The 15866-nt window shown below is 34.7% G+C and overlaps 1 long non-coding RNA gene across 1 annotated transcript; it reads left to right on the top strand.

The window, feature by feature from the left end:
- Window positions 1–5523: 5523 nt before the first annotated feature.
- LOC127841890 (uncharacterized) lies at window positions 5524–7934 on the top strand. The gene is made up of 3 exons (XR_008031395.1): window positions 5524–5614; window positions 6423–6569; window positions 7105–7934. It is a non-coding gene; the product is annotated as an uncharacterized LOC127841890 (long non-coding RNA).
- The last annotated feature ends 7932 nt before the right edge of the window (window positions 7935–15866 follow it).

The following is a 15866-nucleotide window of genomic DNA, read 5'->3' as shown; positions in this document are numbered from 1 at the left end:
AATTTACAGAGGCAAATCATAAAAAAATGAATACACATACACTTTAAGTGTTATTTGTGAAATAGAAGCGTACGAATTATATCCAAGTAATTGGAGAGTAAATGTATAATTCGGTATTAAATGAATCTAGTATCATAATCAGACTATAAACGCAGGTCTTAGCATGTTTTTCTTCGCGCAATATATTATTGATATTTTGTTACCTGAAGTCATCGTGGAACATTTACCAACACATATTGCATTCAATTAAAGCAAGTGTACACTTATTTAACATGGCTACGCTACTCAGCGACGCGTCAATTACCAAATATAATCATATTTAACTTTATTTGATTTTACTGAAAATCTCAAGACCCCGAGAGTTGTTTTCCAGAGTAACGTCGATCTTTTATACTGTTAAGCGACCATTGGAAGTAAAAGATTTACTTTTGATACATTTAAATTATAACAATATCTGGATTAATTCATTAAAAGAAGAATTTAATATTATGTTTCACATAACTCGAAACTATCAATGTGTTTCAAACGGGTCATAGTTTATTATATACACATTGTTTATTATATATTGTACACATGGCTGATGGTCATCTCAAGACACGTGCAGGAAAATATAAGAGGTTTGCAGCTATGGACCTAATTGCTCGGTGATATAGGAACAGTTTCCACGTTTGAAGATGAAGTTTATTTTCCTTTCTATAAGACAACTAAATGAGAAATACTAACTGTTTATATTCTAGGCTATTTTTGTAGCAAAATGAGACTGTTTAACATTAATCCATGTTTTTGTGAACCTTTATTACGACGGTATGTGTTTCAGACAATGTTTTGTAACTGGAAATAAGAACATACGCGACTAATATTTTTAAGAGCCTCCAAACGTTCATTTAAGAACACACATTATACAAATTTAGTTTAGAACATAAGGCGTGATGAAACCGTGTAGTTTTAGCAATTTTATATTGAGACCCTATACCGTGCATCTGCCAGTTTTATGTCTTATTTCAAACGGCATTGTAATAAATTGTATGGAAAGGTCGTGAGATTCTGTACTAGTTTTGCTCAGCATGAAAGCAGAAACCACATTTAAACATTGGCATTTATTTTTTGAAGATTCCATTGAATGATCAGTTTTGAAATCATTATTCGTATTCTGTGTTTTCAAAAAACAACACAAAAATAACAAAAAAAATACACACAGTTTTACACGCATATCTATATATATATAATATATTTAAATGATGTATAAGACGCTCAAACATTTGTCGACAAACATAAACTACGCGGTCCCATTGTACGTACCGTTATAGATTTCGACATATAGAGAAAAGAACAAAACAACAATAGTACAGTGATAATTGTTATGACGAAAATGGTCCCACAATGTTTCTCTTTTTTCATGTTTAAGTCGTTTCTGAAGATTTGCAATCAATGATGACTATTGGGTATGCTATCGTGATTCTTAGTTTTACAAATGCAAACAATGGGAACATTTAAGATTAAATAAACAAATTGTTATTTGTGCGTGATTAACTTATGTGTTAACAAATCTATTTGTTTATAATAAAAATAAAATGTCAAGTACATAGTTGGCTTCTTATCCATTAAATATCACTCAAATCAGTTGAAGTTCGGAATAATAACAAAGTAATAATCATTTGGAATGATATGTTTTTATTATTAACATTGACGCGTTTTGGTATTGCGTGCCATTCTAAACGGTTCACTGAACATTTGATGCCGAAGTCTTTGTCAAAATAAGATTCCTATTGTGCAATATGTTTGTTTCTGCATAATTATTTTTTTCTTTATATAAATTGGCAGACTGGAGATTGCGATTGATTCCTTAACATATTATAGTAAAAATTCGTGTGACTGATAACTTTTTCTAATCTTTCGACTATCCATTCACCTGCAATGCTTTTGATGATGGTACAGTTTTTAAGAAAATCGCTATTATTTGACTCATATATAATATTATTATGTTTAATTAATCGAAACTATATAACATGCCGGCACTTAGGTTATATAGGTGTTCCACACTATTGGTACATTTATAAATTTAATAAATTTAATAGTTGTTATGTACTCAAATGTACACGTTGTTACGGAATATAACATTTACACAGACAAAATGTAAAACTTTATAATAAGTAAAGAGTTAAAGAATTTATGAAAAACACATAAACTGTAATTTCAGTTGCAATAGCATGAAAGGAACCGTATTATACAATGTGGTGCTTTGAATGGCAAGGTACCAATTACCAAACAATGATAACAACAACGCAATAGAGAACATCCACACGTTAGTACCAAAAGGTCAAACACGAACGAAACATACACAGTTTTATCTGTCGGTTGTCCATGCTTTAAGAAAACTATTCACGTGACTGATATTACTAAAAATCTGTACAAGTTTCTTTAAACTCCGTTTCACTTAAGTTCAGAGGACCTTAAATATATCGTCTACAATCTGATTGAATTTCTAGTGAACATATATAGTCGGCTTTAATCTGATTCTTTTAGAATAAATCATTAAGAAATTGCAAAGAAATCACATAAAAATTTGGTTATGTTTTATATTAAAGATGATGTTTAAATGATTTGATTCGGCAAGCTTTAAGACCATCTGTAAGAATTTATATGTCAATCATTTTAAACCGCCCTGTGTGTATGCTTTCACGGTTGTATCGCGTTTTAAGTAACGAAATCAGTAACAACAAAATAATACTAGAGCTACAATAAAGAAGGAAATAGAGAGTTTCAAGATAACTGTTCTTATGTTTTCTGTCTACGCCCATTACAGTTATCAACCGGTTTCGATAATAAGCGCACGCCAACATCCGTTTTTTTTCGCATGTAAACTGCTAGAGGGTCCAGGCCCTGTAAGCTCCACGATTTTATTGATTTTGAAGGCTTTGACAATCACCTCTCGAGCATGTCACGCCTTATATACTTTCATCAAAGTACCTTCTTATAATGCCAAAAAGTGCATAGTTTTTAGTTTTGGTGGTCCACTATTTTAGTGGTTTATGGCTTTGCCATGTTTAAATAGGTGATTTAGATCTAGTTAAGTGTGAAACATCAAATGAATTGACTTTACTTTGGTGATTTTAGGGGGGCGTACGCCCCCTCCCACCTGGAACCGCCTATGGTAGTAGTAGTAGTACTACTACGACTACTACTAGTAGTAGAAGTAGTAGTAGTAGTAGTAGTAGTAGTAGTAGTAGTAGTAGTAGTAGTAGTAGTAGTAGTAGTAGAAGTAGTAGTAGTAGTAGTAGTAGTAGTAGTAGTAGTAGTAGCAGTAGTAGCAGCAGCAGCAATTGTAGTAGTAGAAGTAGTAGTAGTAGTAGTAGTAGTAGTAGTAGTAGTAGTAGTAGTAGTAGTAGTAGTAGTAGTAGTAGTAGTAGTAGTAGTAGCATGTGGGTACGAACATTTTGGGTAGGAAAAAAATGGGTACGAACATTTTGGGTACAAAAATTATTCCAACAAAAAATTGGGTACGAAAAAAGATTTGGTTAGGAGCAAAAATTTGGGTACGAAAAAAAAAATTGGGTACGAAAAAAAATGGGTACGAAAAATGTAGGGTACGAACAAAAATGGGGTACGGGGAAGTTATACCCGTGGGGAACTTGATCCATTCAGCGAAACTGGGAGGCGGGTTACATTCTCGATCAAATATAACAAGTAAATATCTTTAAAAAGATATTCGACGTGTATTTTATGTACCACTTATCTTAAAAAAACGTTCTGTTACAGTAAAACTTTGTTGGTTATAACATTAAGTAATAGCATATAAATTGAAAACTTGACATGCTCTTTAATTACACCATGCTCTTTAATATCACACGTATATCATACCAAACTTTATATTTCGTTGTTTCCTTTCCTAAGTTAATGATGCTATGTGTACGGGCGTGATTTCACATGCCCATGTGCATGAACATATAATTTCTCTCTTTTGATTGTTGTTGTTTTCTCTAATTCAATAAGCTTAGGCATGTTTGTTCGTTAAGTACGGCAATAATTTCATGATGATTCCTGCAAGTACCGGTAGGTATGAGCACATAGTCGTAAGAGCATTTGAATACGTGAGTTCGCCAATTAACACATAGTAAAGTTAACTAAATCTCCGCGATATGACCTAATATGTGTTTAAAACAGCAAACAATATCCAACAAACGAATGAATTATCAAACATAGTATGTGCACTGATGTGGCTCTGTAATTTCTGTTTGAAAAGTTTATTAAATTTGCAAAATGAGAAAGCACGCATAGGAGCGAGTTTCACAGATGTCATGTACGGTTATTATGCTGTTTTTATACCATAGTCGCTACAACGTTTACAAATGGCAGGTTCGAAATAATTCGTTTTCTTAACACTCATGATCGCGTTGAAAGTTAATTATACACGTTTTAATTCGCAATTTATTAATGAATCACGACAAATATCAAATACAATACAGAAAATACATAGTTGTTTCATTGATCTATAAACATATAATGGATTGAGTATAACTAATAAAAAATTAACGTTTTCAAACTATCATTAAAACTTTTTCCCAGAATATGCTGTCCTATTTATAGCTGAGCTTCCTATACCTTTATCAATGATTATCAGCGAGGTATGCCGATTAGAAAAAAATCGAGCTATCTCAATCGGACTGGCTCGGTCTTTTACATAGGTCGCCGATGTGAAGAATTGTTTCATGGTATGATAACTTAGACGAGCTGCTTCGCAGCATCGTCAAAAATGCTTATGACTGTTCCAACATTCTTGTTGACTGTTCAAACATATTTTTCGAACGTTTTAAAATGCCTCATGACTTATTAAACATGCTTATAATGAAGGTATCCAGCTTCTATGTTGAACTACGATAGTAAAGTGAGTAGATTTTGCTAAATGAATTCAGAAACAATGCCTTGCAACTCTCATTACTTATTTTATTGATAATTGCATTTAAAACTGTTTTTTACCTAGTAACTAACTTATGCAACTTGCACATTGTGTAAACTTGTTTTAGTTTGTTTTCGTAATTTGCATATTGGAATTTAAAATTATAATAGATTGTGTTGTATTAATGAACTCTTTGTTTGAAGTCACATTTATGATTTTTGTTGATAATGTACATTACAAAAATTAATTTAACTAGCAAATTTTACATAGAACGGGTTTATGTTATTTGAACACTAGCTAAAGTGTAGTTGTTAATCTGGAAACCTTTTTCGATAAAAATCACTTGTGTTATACATAAATAAGTATTAAAAAAAGTATTTAAGTAAAGTAAAATGCGCTAAAAAGGAAGGAGGAATTATATAGAAATTAAGTTTGTGTGTTAATATTGATAGTCATTACATAGTTAAAACATAAGACTTATGGTAAAATACGCATATGCATGTTCATGTCTTTGTAAATTGATCGTATCATATAATAAGAAATGAATACAACTTTGAAACAGGGAAGAAAGGAATGAATTTGGTAAATTTTCATTATTATGCTGAGTTCTAAAAAATATTGCTACGATATTTAATTTTCACCGGGGATGAACAACTTTTGTCACGTGACCGCAAAAGTCAACGCCGGTTGCAGAAACAGATTGTAATCTTGTACATTAAGGTAAGTTTTGTTGTTTTTTCATATAATCAAAATTTCAGTTTTTAACAAGTGATAGCCTATGACACAGTATACTAAATAAACTTTTATTTGAAATGATTCCATTGCCTTTACTGTTTCCACTTTCCGAGAACACTTCGACACAAAATTCTGAAATGCATTGCAAACGCTGTTTGTTTATGTGGTGTTGATGATTTTCTTTCAACAATATTGGTTTAACGACTGAATTAGTATGATTTTACACTTCATTTTAATATATTTAATAAGATTCATGACAAAAATAGCGGTGCAAATTGAAAAATATCTTATTTTTTTGTTTTGTTTTGTTTTGCAAACGCAGGTTGGTATTTCTTGAGCAATAGGAAATGGCAAACGCAGGTTGCGAGAATATTCAAAGGATAATGAAACGCACACTGTACACATTTTTGAAAGTCTTCTAAAATATGATATGGTTACAAATACGAAAATATTAACTATTCAACACAATATATGACTACGGAACTTCAATTGAGGACATTTAAACAGAGCGGAAATATGCTTATCAACACATTAAGTACTGTTACAAGTATATTGAACCACAAAGTGCGTTGCCTCCTTTAAGCGGACCTCGAATGACGCTAAACGCGCCAAAACTCACGAAAATCCCGTGCATTAGTAAACACGCATGTTTATTGAACTGTGACGAAAAGAATAGCAGATAGTGTGTCACATCCAATCACTTGCGTTTCATATCTCTTTTGGTGTAGTCTTTAAAACTTTATAAAAACATTTTAGAAATATATTTTAACAAAAAGTAATTCTTTCATTACAGAAACATGACGCTCGTGTGTGAAATCTGTGGAAAGACATTTAAATCGAAGTGGGGGTTAAAGCTTCATGATAAGCGCCACAGAGGGACTGGACGATTCGCCTGTTGTGGAAAAACATTTTACACAAAACAGGCGTTCAACAGACACAGGTTTGTATTTTTTTTGTTTTTAGTACAATGCTAGGTTCTGTCGGTTTAAAAATCAAGATACAATTCAACATAGGTCATTGCATTCTGAGCGAAAGTATGTTTTTATAACCTAGTTGCAAAGCACTATTTAAAATGTTTTGAATGGTGTTTTCGAAAAAAGCCGGCTTTAAAACACTTAACACATTATTACTAGTGTGGTGCATATTGGTGTGCTCATTATAGTATTTAGTTTTTAACGACCATAATTGTCCAGATAAATTGCAATGCAAATTGTCACTGAACAATTGGAATTTACACCGTATAAATCCAGAATGTACGCGTTCCGATACTTCACGTATGTAATTGGACCCTTAAACATATTATTTAATGCGTATTTTGGATTTTGAAATGCGTCAATACGCGTTAACGCGCCTTATCTGGAGCGCTTCTGACGACCATCATTTTGTTAAGTTCCACATTGTTATGGATAATATTCTGTGTGTATTTTTCTGTATTGAATAATAATTCAACAGTTCCATTTGTTTTTGTTATATAGATGCAGCATTCATGGTGTTGAAAAGCCGTTCCCCTGTGAACAATGCGGCAAAAAGTTTTCAACCAAAGATGACCTGAATCGTCACGTCCGGAGGGAGGTTGCTGCAAAGCAATTTACCTGCTCAATTTGCAATGCAACGCTCCGGGAGAAAATTGACCTTCAGGCCCACCTTGCCACCCACAATGGAGAGAAAAACTTTGCTTGTGATATGTGTGAAAAGAGGTACAGGCACCGCAGTAGTCTATCAAAGCACAGATCTGCAAAGCACCGGGCCTAGTCATCTGTTGCATGACGATGATAAGACCAAGAATTATTTTTAATTCTTACCAATGTGCCGTGGTTATTTTCTTAATTATTGAAAATACAGACTGTCATACAATAATATATAGTATTACGCGTGTTTTTGCGTCTTAAACATTGTGTTTCATATCGTTTATCTTGTGTTGTTTTGTTTGATATTCCTGTTTTTAATAAGATTATTGTTGTAATATTTATCATTCTAATTTAAAATGATTATGATAATGGTTGATCTCATACAAATTATTGTGTTCATTATTGCTCATCTGTGATTACTGTTGATCTCAGCCCATGAATTGTGATTTATATTGATTATCTGTGATTATTGTTGATCTTATCAAAATAATTGTAATTTATGTTGATTATCTGTGAATTTTTTATCTTAACCTATTAATAGTGATTTATATTATCTGTGATTATTGTTGATCTTATCAAAATCATTGTGATTTATGTTGATTATCTGTGATTATTGTTGATCTCAACCGATTAATTGTGATTTATATAACCAGTGATTATTGTTGATCTTTTCAAAATCATTGTAATTCATGTTGATTATCTGTGATTATTGTTGATCTTTTCGAAATCATTGTAATTTATGTTGATTATCTGTGATTATTGTTGATCTTTTCAAAATCATTGTAATCTATGTTGATTATCTGTGATTATTGTTGATCTTTTCAAAATCATTGTAATTAATGTTGATTATCTGTGATTATTGTTGATCTTTTCAAAATCATTGTAATTTATGTTGATTATCTGTGATTATTGTTGATCTCACCATATCCGCTGGAATATACATTTGAGCCGCGCTCTGTGAAAAGGGGGTTTAATGCATGTGCGTAAAGTGCAGTCCACATAGGCTAATCAGGGACGGCACTTTCCGCTTTTATGATATGTTTTGTTAAAAGAAAGTCTCTTCTGAGCAAAAATCGAGTTTATCGGAAAGGTTTGTCCCTAATTAGCCTGTACGGAATGCACAGGCTAATATGTGACGACACCTTACGCACATGCATTAAACCCCCTTTTCACAGAGCGAGACTCATTTGTAATCTGCGATTTTTGTTTATCTATTTCGAATCAATATGATTAAAATATATTTTTGGTGAGTTAGCTTTTTGTCTCATTGGAATCATTGTGCGAATTGTCAACAATTACATGTAAATCTGTAATTCCTTCTCAAGTTGCACATAGGCCAGTTTAATGTTTTGCGTATAAGCTATTATTGCGATACGGGATATTCTTTGCAGCAATAAAACAATTAATCTGCATATGTTTGGTTCGTTTTGTTGTTAAAGACACTGATCTTGTTTGCGTTCAACCGCTGGGTTTTTCAATGTTTTTCACAGTATAGTTAGACTTATCTCGGTGAAGTGTACTTTGTCATGGATGTAGTATGCCTTCAGCTTTATTTTAAGTATTATCTCCAACAATCATATTGTAAGATTGTCAGGATTCTCACGTTACACATAAAGACATTATATTGTATGACCAATATGAAGACACTAGTGATTTGCAAGGCGCCCATGTAAAGGTCAATAGTTATTATTATATTTAAAGTTTCGGATCAAAAGATAATGGTATACACCTAAAATGAAAACTATGTCTTGCAGAATAAGAGGAATCGATTGTTTTATTTGCTTCATGATACCTCTCTCCTTATAGGTCCACATTATTTATCATTATGCAACTAAAAGAAAGATACCTTTTTTTTAATTAACAAGATACAAGATACATGGCATTTTTTAGAAACTGTAATTTTAAAACTTGAAACAAATAACAGCAAACAAAATAAAGTTAGATCCAATATGTCTGTTGTTGTTTCAAATCCCCCAAAAAGGTTGAATATACCGGTAGGCCTCGTTAAATGAAGCATCCCACAGCGTCAATATAGGCAGCATATTATACGGCCCCAATATTGGTAGCTCCTCAATGCATAAACATAGAAAGAGCAACACAAAATCAAATTCAGTAGCATTACACGGAATCAATATAGGTAACGTTGGTTAACGAATATCAAAAATGAATAATGAATTTGCGAGCTGCATCGCCTTAGCAAACAAAGATTTATTCCTGTCAACGATAAAGACAGAGGTAAATGTGTCGGTCCAGGACAAGTATATAAGTTTTCCGACATCAAGTGCCTCAATTTCAGATAAACATTGCAGCAGGTATCTTTCTGGCAACTCATAATGTACGTCACGTATTGGGCATTTTATTTCGACTGCATATTCTGAACTTTTCATCGATACGTCTCGTCGCAGACTTCCGTCTGGTGAAACAACTAAAAATGGGTTTAGACATTCGTCATGCACCACGACACAGCCTTCTTCACAGTAAACTAAATCAGGCAAAACGACAGGCAAAATCTTGCCAACAAGTGTTGCTACGGCATTGATTTCATTATCTTGACCATGCTTCATTGCATTAGCTATGTATTCAGATGGTGTTTTGCTGGGGACGCCACAGAACTGACCTTCAAAATAGTCTTTCTGATTTTTCAGACCATCAAACCCAAGCCCTTTGTACAGTGTGCTGCCGGTAATCTTGGCTGATGCACGCAATTCAAACCACCTTTCAGTTCTCTGCTTGATTAATCTTGTACTGTAGTTTTCGTCCACATTTTGAAGTTCATCAATAGCATAAAATGCACTGTTGTTTTCTAAGCTAACGTTCCTATCATCCACAAACAATTTTCCATTGAGTGAAGCCACACACACGCATATTTCTCGAATAACTTTCTCAGATTTCCCAACAAACGTGTCAATGTCATAGATGTATGCAATAATGGCACTTATCGCATAACCAAACTTCCCATTTCTCCAGTTAGTTTCATCACTTCGTTCCATCAACTTATCTTTGGCATACTCTTTTTTCCTTTTTATTTGCTCCATCTCATGTTTTCCTGTTGACACAGTTTTAAGCATATTCAAGAGAAAATGCTTGAGTTGTGCTTTCAGCTCATCTGGCAACCTTTTTAAAGGAACTTTCTTGTCAAATTGACTCCGGATTTGTGAGGATAATACACTTAAGTCTTCAGTAGTCTGCTGCAAAATTGATCTTTTTTCCATTAGTGTTGGTCCGTTTTCAAATCCAATTAGATCAACGTCGCCAAATTGTTGTGTTAAACCTTGTTTGAGTTTTTTGCCATCGAATGTAAGACAAAATGACATGTGACCTGCATTCTGTTCGAGCAATGAAATTACATCATCGTAAATCCCAGGGTCACGTTGGCTGTCACACTTAAAACGATCAAAAGAACGAAGCACTTTGATATCTGGAACAGCAAAGTTTATCTTTGAAGTTTTTGGACTATATTTACTTTTCTCAGAAATACCCAGCGAATATTCAGACTGGTTTTTGAATCCAGCCATAAAATTTACAAATCGACAACCAAACAAACGCCACCCTATTTTCCAAAACAGTTTTGTGTCCTCACTGTATCGCATATGTGTTGTATTTGATGTATCAAACCATCGCACTACATCGGACCACAACATTAAAGCAATATTATCAAGTGGAAATAAATCCATCACAATCAGTTTGAAGAAAGTTAACAGTGTTAAATGAAGTTTTGAATGTAATGATAACTTTTCAACAACAACGTCCACCATTTCCTTTAATTCTTTTGCGATGTTATTTGCTATATTAGGGTTGGTAAGTATATTTGATGCATAATCATTTTCCGTTTGTGTGCAATTTTCAACGGTAACATTCTGTGTTTGTGTTGCACTGCACTTATTGTTGTTCTCCTCTTTGTCAAAAATATCATTCATTGGATTTGGCGCGTTGTCACTTTGAATTTGAGAGTTCATATCAATAACCCAGTTAGTATCGCGATTATCATTGTCTTTAAATAGTTCTCGGTGCGATTTTCGTTTTGCTTTATACAAAGGAGATCGAAAGGGTTGCTGAATTGGAGACTTCATTGGTGTTAATTTTCGTTTCATTGCTGTTCGAAAAGGCGAGGTTGTTGGCGGTAGGAATTCAGAAGTGTGATGCAATCCAGTCCTTCGTTTGGTCCGCCCGAGGTGAGACTTTTTTCGTGTCATTCTGAAAAGGAAAATGATATCATAGGAATAAGTACAACATTCAAAATTGAAACAAAATGGTATTCAATATTCAATCAACCGGCGTATACCACTATCTTTTACGGAATCCGGATAGTGCCATCTATAATCTCGCCCTTCTTTCATCAAGGGGGACACACGAAGCGATACACGATATTTTGCGCGACAGTCGCGGCGACGCACGATATTTTGCGCGATACACGGAGCGACGAGCGAGAATGTACCAGGAAATATCGCCCTTGTGTAGGTAGCCCAAAAGGCGATATATCGTGTTAAATATATCGTGCGTCGCCGCGACTGTCGCGCAAAATATCGTGCGTCGCCGCGACTGTCCCGCAAAATATCGTGTATCGCTTCGTGTGTCGTGTCTCGCGTTCAAAGGACCACGCACGAAACACGAAGCGACGCACGATATTTTGCGCGACAGTCGCGGCGACACGCGATATTTGTACTGTTCAAGTTTCGCTATAATCATATCGCCTGTCGACTGTCGCGTTTTCAAAAAATCAGGGGAGACAAAAAGGGGCTATTTTTACTGCATTCATAATCCGAATGTCAATTTCAAATGCTTCGATTGGTTTTATTGCTCGTTTGTGTTTTCTAATTGCATAACAGTGCTTTCGAAACATTGATTTGGCGTGTTATTATTCTGATTTTATTTTTGGTTTTACAAATGGGCAACATTATTTGTGTTTTCAATTTATTCATTAAGAGAAATAAGATAACATTGGTTGTTATATTTATCCTCATCTGATGATGCGGATGGAATTAAATTATGTTCATATATTGTAATAAGTAGGTATGTCTCTTTTTATCATGGTTAGGTTAAAACAAACAAGCAAGTAAGTTTATCTGGACGAAGCGGGTACAGATTTTTTATTCGAATGAGTGGTGTTGCTCTCAGTAATTTTAATCAGGCTGACAATATATGAATGTGCTAATTAATATTAAGAATGGGTTTTAATATTCTCAAACTTTTTAGACTCGGAAAATTGGGCGTCGCTCTGCGAAAAATGGGTTTAATGCATGTGTGTAAAGTGTTGTCTCAGATTAGCCTGTGTAGTCCGCACAGGCTTATCAGGGACGACTCGTGCCGCTTGTATGATTCTTTTCGTTTCAGAAGTCTCTTCTTAGAAGAACGCCCATTTTAGACGGAAAGTGGCGTACCTGATTAGCCTGTGCGGACTGCAAATGCTAATATGGGACAACACTTAACGCACATGCTTTCAACCCCCTTTTCACAGAGCGAGGCTCAGTTCAATTTTGCTATTATATTAAATTTATACTGGTACGTTGCTAACGGAGACGCCGTGCTACAACCTGTAACTCGAGCCCATTGTCGTAAAGTGTCTCAACATTCAGGTGTTCAATACGTTTTCCCAAACACCGTATATTTTGTTTTTATTAACTTTCAACATTTTTGTAAAATGCTCGTGTGCCGAAAATATAGTATTATGAATTGCGGAACAGTAGCAACACTGTAGAGATGATTCTCACAGTTCTTCTATAAATTGTTCCCTCAATCTTCACAGCTGAGCAAAACATATGCATACAATTGTGTTCATTCAAATTGCATTCTTTAACTACCAAATCTTAATATTAAGATAATATTTAATATTAAATATATTTGGACAACTAACAAAACAGCATGAGAAAAATAACATTCCGACAAATTATTTTTCAATTCTTTTGAGATCTTCATTTTACAATACTCCGCTCCGAATCGCGATTTATTTTATGATGATAATGGCGATGAAGATGGAGATGATGATGATGAAGATGTTGATGATGATTTGATTTGAACAGTACATATCGAGTATCGCTTCGTGTGTCGTGTGTCGCGGTCTGAAATTAGACCGCGTTACACGAAATTCGGATAATATGGGCGATATTTGAATAATAAAATATCGCGCGTCGCCGCGACTGTCGCGCAAAATATCGTGTATCGCTTCGTGTGTCGTGTGTCGCCCTTGATGAAAGAAGGGCAAGAATATAGATGTCACTATCCGGATTCCGTAATCTTAACCAACCTGCGTTTGCCATAATCCAGCTTCAGCAAACTGCGTTTGCTCAACCAACCCGCGTTTGTAAATTTTTGAAATAGCAAGAACTGCCCAAATTAAATATAACAACAACAACTTATATCGCAAATACAATAAATCATCAAAAATTAAGCATCGTGTGCTCTCATTTTTCTAGAAATATGATTTATTCGTGAATGGAAAGTAAAAAAATATAAAATCAAACTGCGTTTGCATCGAAAATCTAAAGTTTGTGTCGAAGTGTTCTTAAAAACTGCAAAGCTTCGAAACAAGTGCAATGCGTCTTAATATGCGAAAAGGTATGAAGCATGTCATAAGCTTTGTATTGTCCAGAAATTTTAACATATTCTCTATAAAAAGATGAAAATTACCTGACGGAGCGGGATTCCTGATGTAATTCAACAACCTGCGTTGACTTTTGTGGTCACGTGACAAAAGTTGTTCATCCCCGGTGGTGTTATAACCCCCAAATAACCATTATCTATGATTTAGTGTTGTAACCCCCAAATATTTCATAGTTCATTTTATTTACATTGGTTTCCTTTTTTACTGGCATCCGTGTGCAGTTTTCATTAATGGAACAGAACTGTGTAGGTTTTAAAAAATCTACTTCATCTTGTTACCCCCCGTTCACACATAGACGCCGCTTCTACTACGATCAAAGTGTGGCCGAAAACGTGGCCGATCGTGACAAATCGCAGGAGAAACGTAGTGGAGTCTTCATAAGCGCAGTATGATCGCGGTAGAGTCTTCATGATCGGAGAACTCTACGCTCTCGCCACGCTTATTTTGAACATGTTCAAAACAAGCGTAGCGGGATCGTGGCCAACAAGAATCGTTGTTAAGTCGTAAAAAGAGCGTAGTAGAAGCGCTGTAATCATACAGGCAACGTGGAAGCATCGTATAGAGATCTTCATGATCGTAGTAAAAGCGCAGTAAAAGCTATGCGTAGCGTCATAGTATGATTTTGAATGTCGCGGCAGTAAACGCAGTAAGCGTTTGACGTAGGGGCATCGTAGAACGGTCGAAATGAAGACCATAATTTGCCAAATTGCTCGATTTAGACTCCGATCGGCCATGATCCTTTTTTTCAGATCGTGGCTTGATCGGGATAATCGTCGTTAAGTCGCAGCTATGTGTGAACGGGGGGTAAGCGTAATTTCATATTTTTCTCAACTTCAAGAGGAGATGATTCTGAACTTATTCTTACGTTGCTCATTTACGAAAGGGGTTGAGTACTCATTGATATGAAAACACTGTAAAAGATTTAATTTGTTTACGACCCCCACCCCCACCCCACCACCTCACACATATATTTCATAGGCATCATAAAAACAAAAAATGGCTACAATGAAACAGCATATTTATTTAAACTAAAATGTCTGCATCAAAACAAAAAGTTAACATAGAACACAAATAAAATAATTTGATTCTACTGGGTGTCGAACCATGGGCCTCTCACATGTGAAGTGAGCGTGTAACTACTACACTACGGAACCGCTTGAAAAATCGCCTTCTAACTAAGATATTTATAAGCTAATAATAGTCGGTTTAAATGTAAACCCGGAAGTTTAAACGCTGGATAGTGAGCGGGGTTAAAGGTCCATACCAAAGGGTCCATACCACTGGCAAGATACGGGTCAGGCCTGCGGCCTTCTATATGTGATTCTTAAAAAAACCTGTTGGAGGACTTGATAGTAATGAGACTGGGGTGCTGTGATGGTGCTCCTCATTGATAAGCGGCTGCTTCCTTTATCAAGTCTCATTATTACAATTAATAATACGTGTCGCGCTTTGCGCTCTATAGCGCCTTCATTAGTAACTAGGTGGTTGCTAGGATAGTGGAACAAAGAAGTTTTGTTTTCATACAAAACCAGAAAGTTTCACCGGTTCGCGTATTTGCCCAGTCCCTGTGATATTTTATTATTGCCCAATCCCTGAGATCAGTTATTAATTATAACAATTAGCTTTGCATTATTGGCAATAAATGTTGTAGTAAATGTAATAGGCACAAATGCAGTACTTAATTACACTAATTTACACAAAAATCACCACTTTGCAAGATATTCTGACAACAAAAATATATACATTGATCCGTAAAATAACTTCTCCTCTCATAAGCGAAAACAAACGTATTATAACCATTATCTATGATTTTGTGTAATAACTCCCTAATAACCATTATCTATGAATTTGTGTTATAACCCCCAAATTACCATTATCTATGATTTAGTGTTGTAACCCCCAAATATTTCATAGTTCATTTTATTTACATTGGTTTCCTTTTTTACTGGCATCCGTGTGCAGTTTTCATTAATGGAACAGAACTGTGTAGGTTTTAAAAAATCTACTTCAT

The sequence above is a fragment of the Dreissena polymorpha genome, chromosome 1 (genome assembly GCF_020536995.1).
Source record: "Dreissena polymorpha isolate Duluth1 chromosome 1, UMN_Dpol_1.0, whole genome shotgun sequence".
In the NCBI taxonomy this organism is placed as follows: domain Eukaryota; kingdom Metazoa; phylum Mollusca; class Bivalvia; order Myida; family Dreissenidae; genus Dreissena; species Dreissena polymorpha.
The sequence above is the reverse complement of the archived record's forward strand: the minus strand, read 5'-3'. Positions and strand labels throughout refer to the sequence as shown.